General features: G+C 35.3%; 1 long non-coding RNA gene across 1 annotated transcript; it reads left to right on the top strand.

Annotated features, from left to right (window-relative positions):
• The first annotated feature begins 1,180 nt into the window (after nucleotides 1–1,180).
• Nucleotides 1,181–10,115, top strand: LOC117410379 (uncharacterized). Its single transcript, XR_004545682.2, has 3 exons — nucleotides 1,181–1,263; nucleotides 1,719–1,797; nucleotides 9,375–10,115. It is a non-coding gene; the product is annotated as an uncharacterized LOC117410379 (long non-coding RNA).
• The last annotated feature ends 615 nt before the right edge of the window (nucleotides 10,116–10,730 follow it).

Here is a 10,730-nt window from a genome sequence, read left to right as displayed (position 1 = left end):
ATGGCAGAGGAACTGTGGTGTTGGAGAACTGTGGGGTACACTGACATTTTTGCAGCAGGGGCCAAGGACTGCAGCCGCACCAGCCTGGTATAACATGACATTGACACGGGCAGAGCGGCCCCTAGCCGTTAGCACCCCCAGCGGTTACCCCTGGCCAAACGTGAAGCTGCGGTATCCATGATTTGGGAGATGGCGGCGGCTGGTGTAATTGAGCCATCTGATAGCCCTTGGACTGCATCTGCATGGACTACAAACTTAATGCTGTAACCAGTAAGGACTTATGCCTCCTCCCAAGAATTGACGAAGCCCTGGACTGCATTGCTGACGTTGGTTCAGCTCCCTCAACCTGTGTAGCGGATACTGGCAGGTCGAGCTGGCCCCAATGTTCCTGGGGGCCCTGGGCCACCTCCACACGGTCTTTGAGCCCATGCATCAGGCAGAGCTCAAACTCCACCCTGGGAAGTACCACCTGCTGAGGAGGGAGACGCAATTCCTAAGACATGTAATAGGGGCAAACGGCACTGCCACGGACATGCCAAGGTAGCAGTGGTAAAGGGCTGGCCCACCCCACGGATTGTCTCCGAGGTGAGAAGCTTCCTGGGCCTGGCGTGCTATTATACCCTAGCGCGTTCCCACACCCCACTCCAGCAGTACCGTTGGAGCGCGTTACAGTGAATATCCTTGGCCCATTTCCATTTTTAAATGAAGGGTACTATGTGATATATTTTAAATTGTATTAAACAAATTGTTTCTTAGAAGTTGTATAGTTGATCTTTGAGTGTACACTACACTTAAAAACAAAACACTGGTCTTCTGCAACCGTTGCTTCACTTACATTTTGCAATGTAAATTTAAGACGGTCACAGGAAGTAATTTAAAACAAGGTTAGGGGTGTATTTAAATAAGTAAGATAACAGAAAGCACACTGTCTTTTGCTTGTTGATACAACTGGAACACTGCTTATCTCCATAGCCAGAGATTTGATTTTTTTTTAGGAATGATGTACAGTAATGTGTTTTTTTTTATTATATATTTTTTTAAACGTTAGTGCACTTACAAACACTGTGTGAACTTAATTGCAGAATACAGTACCGGAAGTTGTGAGAATATCATTGTTTTAACTGTTTTTATTTTTTTATTTTAGTGGATTTCATTTTTATAATTAAAATGTCACCACCATGTCATCAGAGGGTGAAGTGTGATTACTGCAAAAAATAAATGCGACGAGAAGAGTTTGCGAATCATACAAAGGTTAAACATAAGGTAAGCCCTAAACTTTTCTGTTTACGAAACATTTGTGTTTAACGCATTAAGGGACATTGGGCCAGATTAATAAAACTACTATTAGGATGGTGAAATAGAAATATTAAGCCTAACCTGTAATGTTTTTTTTTTTTAATTACACATTTGGTTGGTTTAAATAGCCATTCCAGTTCTATTCTTGTTAGTTCAAGTTACAATACCGATGTAGTGTTATTTTTTTGCATGCGTTAAAAGTGGTACGTAGCACACTGATCTTGCAACATCTGATAAGAAAGCAGAGAAACACCTGCTCAGATCTGGTATGCTATGCTGTTTTTGTCTTTTGCATCATGTTTACTGTAATGCATTGTATTCTTCAACCATTTAAGCAAATAGTATGCAAATAAAAGAAAAAATTGGTTGTCTGTTTTCAGTTTAAATTTGCAAAAAATATAATTAACTAGCATTTGCTTTAGGTTTTCATACAAACCTTATGACTACAGCATCGTTTGGAGGACGATAAAAAAAGGAGCTACTGTGAACTGTTTAGAAAAGGTAAGAATATTTAAACTCCCGCAGAGAATTAATTTTCTTATCAACTTTTTGCAACAGATTTTCCAACAGTGAAACACCCATCAGATCGCAACTGATTGCACATGTAGCAAAATCTGACAACATACCATTTTTGGACACTGGTCAAGTTTTTGTATGCATACCACATTCTGATGATGTGCCACTTTCTGACACTACACCTGTATATATTTTTTTATTTTATTATTTTTATTATTATTTTGATCTGCCTCCTTTTTCATTGTAAAAATATGATCCAGTGTCTTGCCAGAAACAATTTTCATTACATACTTTACCTAATGAAGTAGAAGCTGATAAGACAAATGTCTGCTGTTTTACAAAAGCACTGTACTTTTGTTCAAAGTGTGAGACTACCTGTGTAATCATTTTCTTTTATTATAATAACCATACAGTTTACTCTTTTATTAAATATTGAATATCTGTGTGAAGTGACAGCTTGTTAGATAGCTGTGGGGTAAAAGCAACTGATAATTATTCATGAGCAGAACATCTGAAAACAAACTAATTATACACCTTGGCACATTGTTGTGATATTTTTTTTCTTGAAATTTCATGATATTCCCTATAGCCATTTGACTTTGTGATGCACTATGAAAAGGTGTCAGATGTCCAGATTGTGTGAAGCACCAGGTATGTTTTTTCTGTTGCTGAAGATAAAAAATAAGTTTACCATCACTTTCAAAGAAATGTATTAATGGTTTTGTCATTTATTACATGAAAAAATACCCCCAAATGATTTAACACAAGTGCATTGGTGTTCATGTTTTTCACTGTTGTTTATACACCAAGGGAGTACATTTTCTTTGAAAAAGCTGAGCCAAAGTTAGAGACTAAAACCTTGCAACTGTAATAATGGTGAGAATCCTAACTACATCATGTGTGCCCTTTTAATAATGTGCATGTATAATTGCTTATCAATTACACACTTGAAAGCTAAATTCTCAGTCCCTTAGCCCCTTGTCATATATTTTAAGCATAACAAGTTGTAACAGAAGAATATAAAGTGTGCCATGTAATGGACAGTAATTATTGATCTTTTAAACAATTAATTGTTCATTAATAGATAGTTCATGTTTAAGATTTTACAGAAAAATCATTACAGAAAGGTCTGAGTAAATCATAAAAGACAGAAATTACAGCTCTGGATTGCATTCATAATTCAAACGGTTTCCCCATCTATTTGCCTTAAATTCTAACTCTCAAGTTAATTTGCAAGCTGGTTATCTTTTCCTGTACCTGAAATATCAAGAACAGGTTTTATATTGCTAAAGCATTCATTGCCAAAGCATTTGTTATGATAAAAGTAATGTTTAATTTTTTAAGCAGGGTTACCACCTGCCCTGGTTTATCTTGGATTGTCTAGGATTTCAGCTTTGCTTCTAGTGAACAAAACAATCCTGGGTTTTAATCGTATGCAATGTGTTTAGCGATGAGGGTCACCCCTGTGCATCATCTTTTGCTTCCACATAACCTACTCCAAGTTTTGCTGCTTTATTATTTAAACCAAGATACAATATAGTGGTGCTCATATGTATCAACATCCTGTGTGAACTTCAGTGTTATTAGTTAAATGTTTCAAATAAATCTTTAAACAAACCATGCTGGATTGTGCTTGAGTTTAATGAAAAGATGTGCTGAGGGGGCTCCCGAGTGGCGCATCCGGTAAAGGCGCTCCGCATGGAGTGCAGGATGCGCTCTATAGTCTGGACGTCGCCGGTTCGAGTCCAGGCTATTCCACAGCTCCCAGGGGGTGGTGCACAATTGGCCGAGCGTCGCCCGGGGTGGGGAGGGTTAGGTCGGCCAGGGTGTCATCGGCTCACCTCGCACCAGCGACCCCTGTAGTCTGGCCAGGCGCCTGCGGGCTTGCCTGTAAGCTGCCCGAGAGCTGCGTTGTCCTCCAACGCTGTAGCTCTTGGGTGGCTGCATGGTGAGTCCGCAATGTGAAAAAAAGCGATCTTGTGCCGCCTGTAGAAATTAAAAAGAGTCTTGTTGTTTACCTGTTTTGTATGTAAAAAGTTGCATATTAAATAACGTTATTAAGCCTTGCAGGTTTCTTTTACAACGGTTTTTATTTTATTTTATTAGGTTCACATGGCTGAGGCTGCTAGGCCTGACGTAGCGACCTAGCTACAGAACTACACTTGACAAAAAATTATTCTAGCGAGAAATAATCTTTCATAATCTAGAAACTGTGATATATTTAAAGGAGGTCATTTCCAAATTAGAATGAATTGGTGAATACACTGAATTGCTGTCAGTTCTTATCATCAGGATTTACATATGTGTGCTTGTTTTTGTATTGGATCAATGGTCCAAAGAAATATGATCAGTTAACTGAATGTTATGACATTAAAAGTTAATCAAGTATTTAATTATCTAATACATTCAGATACATTAATAATTATCTGGAACCACAATCTGTCAGAATGTGTGGGCAATTGTAACGGTATACTCTTGTAACTTACTGGATGAATACATATTTTCTAGAAGGTTTTAAACTGTGACAAGTTCTTTTTATATTTGCTGATTCCATCCAGATGTTCTATTGTTGATACAGATTTTGCATGCATACTGTAGTGAGTCTGAATCATGGTCATCTAACTATTGTCCTAAGAAATACTAAAATAAATGTAATACATTCAGTGACAAATGTTTTCACTAGAAGTGTTTTTTTCCAATGCTAAGTGCATAATAATTTTGGATGAACTATTGTCTTTACCGCTAAACACCAGGCTACATTTCCTTCATGGGGGCGAGTGTTTGATCTGCTGTATCTTACTGTATTTAAAGAATTGTACATTCATCTTCCTCAAGAGAGAAGTATACCACTAGAAAGCCAGTGAGTGATGCTTATTAAAGCTTCTCCGTCTTTCATGTGTTGACTTCTTGTTTTTCTTCAGGATAAACAAGAGCAGTTTTTTTCAGTTCTAAAAATATTACTTTTGTCAAAACAGAAAGTAGGTAACAAGCATACCAATGATGTGCAGTGCTAGTGTGGGTGCAGTATTACACTGTATGGTACTCATGTTCCAACATACTATATATCTATATATTGAAATTTGAGAAAACAAAAAAAAGAGAAAAAGGTTAAAAATACATGTATTTGATGTATGCCCCTACATTAACATTAACATTACAACACACAATAACAAAACCACATTGATTTCAACTCAAACTAACCAATTGATTTCAACTCAAACTAAGTGCTGCTGTGAAATGCAAACTCCCCACTTTCTTTGTATTTCTCATTTCAGAAAGGTAAATAAAGCTGACTTAGTACCTCCTATGTGTAGCTGTTCTAGACCAGACGCCATTTTAATTACATGACTACTCTTTGCAATGTAAAAGAGCAGTCAGTTTGGTTATTGTTTTTTTATAATAACTGGTTGTATTTATGAAAGATTATTATTATTATTATTATTTTGCTGGTGATCATGCATAACAATTGTAGTCAGTTTCAAATTATTCCAACATTACAATTTAACCAGCATGCCTTTGTGCAAAGAATAGTTGCCTGGAGGGCCAAGGACAAGAATTAAAAGTATTTAATTTACTTAATTAAAACATATGTGCATATGAAGATTCAATGAGAATTGTATAACATTGTAAGATATATTTAGATTAAAAACAAATAGCAGAAGGTTGCTGGGTGACACTTGCCCCAACGGCAGGTCTCATATGGAAATAGTTCAGAATCTCTTATTGTAGTCCAGTTCTGACAAAGATAACTGTTTTTTTATGCAGTGTTATCACACATGTTTTTTGCACACAATCATCAGAGTTGCTGTGCAATATTTAAATATTTTAATTCTAGGGACAGTGGCAAACTGGTTTCAGTTACAGCTAAATTATAAAGGAGTGTAAATAAACTTGACTTTCAACAGTATCTTCTTTCTGATGAAGTAAGAGTGCATCAAAACCTGTATTATGGAAGAATATACAGTAGGTTTCACTACTTAATATTATGATTGTGAGAGACTGTAAATTGACTGGCTAACCCAAACTGTTCACAATAAAGTATATTCCAGCAATAGTACAGCTACATAATTTGAAAAATAACATGAAACATTCCTGCATATGCCAACTAATGCATCAGACAACGAAAATTAATTATTAACAGTATTAGTAGTAATGGCATATTATAATATAAAGTACTACTTTCTGGAACAAGTTTAATCCAATTACTGAAACCCCTTATGAATTTCTTACCTCTACAAAAATCTACTTCATAATAGCCTTAGGGGAAAAGATCACTTTCTCTTTTTTGTTCTCTTTCTATTTTTTATTTAAAAAAATAATAAATATAATATGTCAAATCTACCTGAACTAAGCATCCAACTGCTCTACTAGCCAGTAAACCCCAAAACAGGTTTCATGTTTTTCAAAAAGAGTGAACAAGAGATGCATCTCAAATATACCTGAAGCAGCCACAAATGTGCAGTCCCTTTGGTGACCAGTTAATTAAGGTTTCACTGAACTGCAATATTTGGCAGTGGATTTTCAGCACTAATTAACAATTACCCAGCATTTCCTTTAGCGCCAAGTCCTTCATGGTGTAAGTGGTTGGTACTGCATGCATCCTGGTTTCTAAAGCTCTTTTATATGGATTCTGAAACGATTTCTGTGTGTTCATTTGGGCTAGTCGTGGAGATATACTGGACCCCATTGAATGTACCTCCCTGAAGACCTGGCAATCTGAGAAATGACACAATAACTATCCTACTTTATTGAGATTCCAACTCTTTAGTATCTTTGGAGCTCAGCTTTGTGCAAGTTGTTTTCCCTGGGTGTGATTGTATTACTCATTAACATTACAACACACAATAACAAGGTTTATACATTTTTGGATGGTGGTATTAGGATCCGCCACTGTTTAGATCATTAAAATACAGCCCATCATATTGATAAACAGTTGCTGACCTAAATACTGCCACTGCCAATCATTGTGCATGTAACAGCAACTGTTACACCTCAAAAGATGATACCAAACACAAAATAGAGATTACATCAGAAGAAAAATTAAACAAAAACACATTAATTAATGATAACTTGGAAGACATTTTAGTTGATAATTGTATATATTTAATTTAAGATTGATAATAAGGTTTAATACATTTTTTTTTTTTTTTTGCCATTTTGATCAAATTGTGAAATGAATTTATGGATTGGGAGGTAAGAGAGATGTGAAACCGTATCTGTGTAAATATGTTTTTGAATAACTTAGGAAAAACATTTTTAAAATTAGATTCAAGCAGTCAGGTTGCTAAATCAGTGTTTATAATGTAAAGCTGTTAAAACATAACTCTGTAAAATCAGTTCATATCTGGAGAACACTTGTTTTTACATAGCTTTGTAGTTTAAGCTGTGTTAAAAGCTGGATTTCTCACAGTCTTAATGAATGTTGATCATTCACACATGCCAGGTATATATTTTTTTCTTGACCTGATTGTGGAAAATAGAATATTGTGCTCAGAAAAAGCTGGATATTTTGTAGACAACTTGAATTGTTTATAAAGTGTATTCAGAGCGTTAAGATATACTGAAAAGATAATGTTAAAAAAAGCTTTGTAAAATGTTTTCTTTTCAACTAAGCGCTGATTGGCTTTGTTGTCTCCCATTAGCACAAAACTGAAGGCAGTGACTCCTGTCAATAACAATAAGGTTGAAAACATGCACAGATCTGCATAATATGATGTGTAACAGTAAATTTGTTTGTGGACTTTTTGAATGATATAATACCATTGCTGCTGTGAGGGAACAAAAGTGGGGGGTAGCATTTTTATTAATAACAAATAATTATGTTTATAGGTTCTAATGCATTTTTTCTTGATGTTCTTTATACTAGACTCTGTTGCAAAGGCAACCTGGCATGTGCTTTTCTGTAAGTGTTCGCTATGCTTACCAAATTAATTGTAAGACATGTGGATAATTTAGAAGAAAAAAACAAAACAAAACAAAACAACAAGGAACTGTCGTTGAAATAAATAAAAAAAATCTTAATTTTGTCATCGCTAAAATACACAAAGTCAATCTGCTGCCTTTCATTTTCTTTTACTTTTAGAGAATCACCTCATTTCAACCTATACCACTGCAGCAGCCCACCACTGGCTTTTCATCAATTTGTGCATTGTGTGCTAGGTCAAATACTGACAGAATATCTAGCTAAAGAAAGGGTACTTAATCAGCAATCAAGATTCAATTTGTTTTAATTTTAGCAGGTGTTTGCGAGGTACATTGCTGGGAGAGATAAAATGTACTGCTTTCATTAGCTCTCTTGTTTTTTGTTGCTTGAACATTTAAGAACCAGATGTTCCAAGGTGAGGTGATCAGAATATTAAATCTCCAGAGGTTGGTTTCCATAGCATTTCACATTCCTTTCATCTTCCCTGCTGCACCCTATAAACTATGAGGTGCAAATGCATGTGATGTTGGGCTGATAATTTATCTCTACTGCCTACCTAACTGCAAACTTATATTTCTTCCTTTGCCTTATTTTCAATTTTTCTTTCTTTTATTTATTTTGCTGTAAAATACATTGTATTTTGCTGTATCCTCTTTCTGAATTATAACATATTTGATTTGAATCCATCTATCTCCTCCTACATCTTTGAAAATGAATCAAATCAAATTAAATTAGTAATAACGGGTGTTATACAGAGCTACATTTCTTGTTGTTATTATATTGGTAGATATTTAAGAGGAGGAACACAATTCATTGTATAGTGTGATCATTAATGCTAACTGCTAAAATGATTTAACAACAAATTAACTGCTGCATAAGTAATGTAAAAATTAAACTATTCTAACAAGGTGTTTTTTTTCCTAAACTAACACTTTTAAGAACAGTTTTTAAATAAAGAGTGGGTTTACACTTTGTGAAAGGAGTTTCCTTACTAGGGTTATTTCATTTAAAAAACAAGAAAATATGCAGTAAATCATATTCTTTACTCATTAAGTTATGCACTGTAATAATCCCAGGGGAAGAAAAAAAACAACTCTCAGTTTGCTGCCATAAATAATGGGATTTCTATCCCAAAATGACCCACTTAGTTAAGCCAGTGCACAACATTTAGATGCAATCTTTTTTTGTGTTCTACAGGTTTCACCTATAGTGAAAACTCAACCTTCACTTGTCTTTTCTGAAGTGCTTTTTGCTGTAACAGTTTGTAAGATGGAAAATAATGATCCAAGTAGAAACATTAGCTTATCATACAAAAACGTGCATACACACAATATGATATTAAATATTAGGCCAATATGATATAAATATCCCCTTAAAGTAACATTGTATTACTGGCTTTAGATATGTATTAATACATCAATGTATTATCTCAATCTCTTCTTTTTAAGAAACACCTCACACTTTAAAGTATCAGTTGTAGATAAACACATTTACAAAAAGTGTTCCCATAGGTACAGAGCCACAAGTGTTTTTAATGTTGAAGGCCTTGTCAGTGCAAGATTTGTTTTTAAGTGTTTTCTTAAACAGGGTAAATGCTTGTAATCTTTACAACACAGAATGTTGTATTGTCTTCCCACAGAGACACTGAACTCATGTGGGGCCAAACACATCTGGATTAATGTTTGATAGCTTTGCAAGGTAAGCATTAACTATTACCATTTAGTTCAGATCCAGAACGAAGATCTGTCTGATACAGTATGTTTCATAATGGTGCAGCTTTAGGAAAGAAATTATGAAACAAAAACGTACAGAGATATCTATGTTTTTCCATGTAGTAGTGTGGCAATGTGCCCCGCCCCTGTGTGCATATTATGTGTTGTATGTTGCGTGCGTGTGTTAATGTTGGTGTATAGATTGGTACACGGGATATAAACGGGTCTGTGTTTCACGTGTGATTTAAAAAGGTAGATTTATATTTAGGCACGAGGAGGGCACAAATCACTTCACGTGCTGGTTAAATGTAATATGTGAGCACGCGGTTGCACAGAATTAATTCACGTGCTGGGATTCAAGTGAATAATTAATTAGTAATTAATCCCAGCACAACAGTATATATAGAGACACGTTTCTTTCACTCAGGGTTGGGTGTTCGGTGAGTGGAGAACGGGATTGGAGACGGAGGTAATTGTGAATTGTGAAAGTAAATAGTTAAAAGTATCTGCTCTCCGTGTTTGTTTGTCTGTCTAGTGCGTTTTTATTCGTCTATTTATTTTGGGCTCAAGTGCCGTGCCCTGTGTTTTGTCTGTTCCAACCTTTTATTTTCTGTTCTGTTTATTAAATGCTGAGCGAAAGCATTCGCTCAGCTTCACCAAACCACACCTCTCTGTCTGTTTATTTCCTGACGCCACCCACTCCGGCCGTCTTTGTGACAAGTAGTTACAAACTTTCCAAATAAAATAACATTTATAGATTTCTAGGTGGGAAATAAAATAAATGAATCAACAAAAAGATGACGGTTATCCAGTTACTTAAAATATTATATTTTAGAGATTAAAAAAGAAATAGACTGTCCTTTGAAGGCAACATTTTATTGAATTCTTACATATGTATTGGTTTAACCCATGTATTTGACTTCAAACTGTGCATTCGTCATGAAACTTACATTTTATATACAAGATAGGGGAGAAAATGAAAGAAAAGCTGTTTATATAATTGAAAACTACGTATAAAGAGTTAATCACATTAGAAGTGTTACTTCCTGCTGCACTTCATTGCAGTATTAATTCCTTTCTGTTTACCTTGATGTTGTGGGATTACCCCTGCTTCACAACTCAAGCATCATTTTTCTTAATTGTAAGAGTGTCAGAGGGGAGACATTCACAAGTGATTAGGAAGGGACACATTTGTCACTATATGTATTAGATATGTACCATTATAGAATATAATTGTGATCTTTTAATTTGCGGCCATTGACCCAGACTTGTTATTATCTATT

Source organism: Acipenser ruthenus, chromosome 6 (assembly GCF_902713425.1).
Source record: "Acipenser ruthenus chromosome 6, fAciRut3.2 maternal haplotype, whole genome shotgun sequence".
Lineage (NCBI taxonomy): Eukaryota > Metazoa > Chordata > Actinopteri > Acipenseriformes > Acipenseridae > Acipenser > Acipenser ruthenus.
This window is presented reverse-complemented; position numbering and strand designations above follow the sequence as displayed.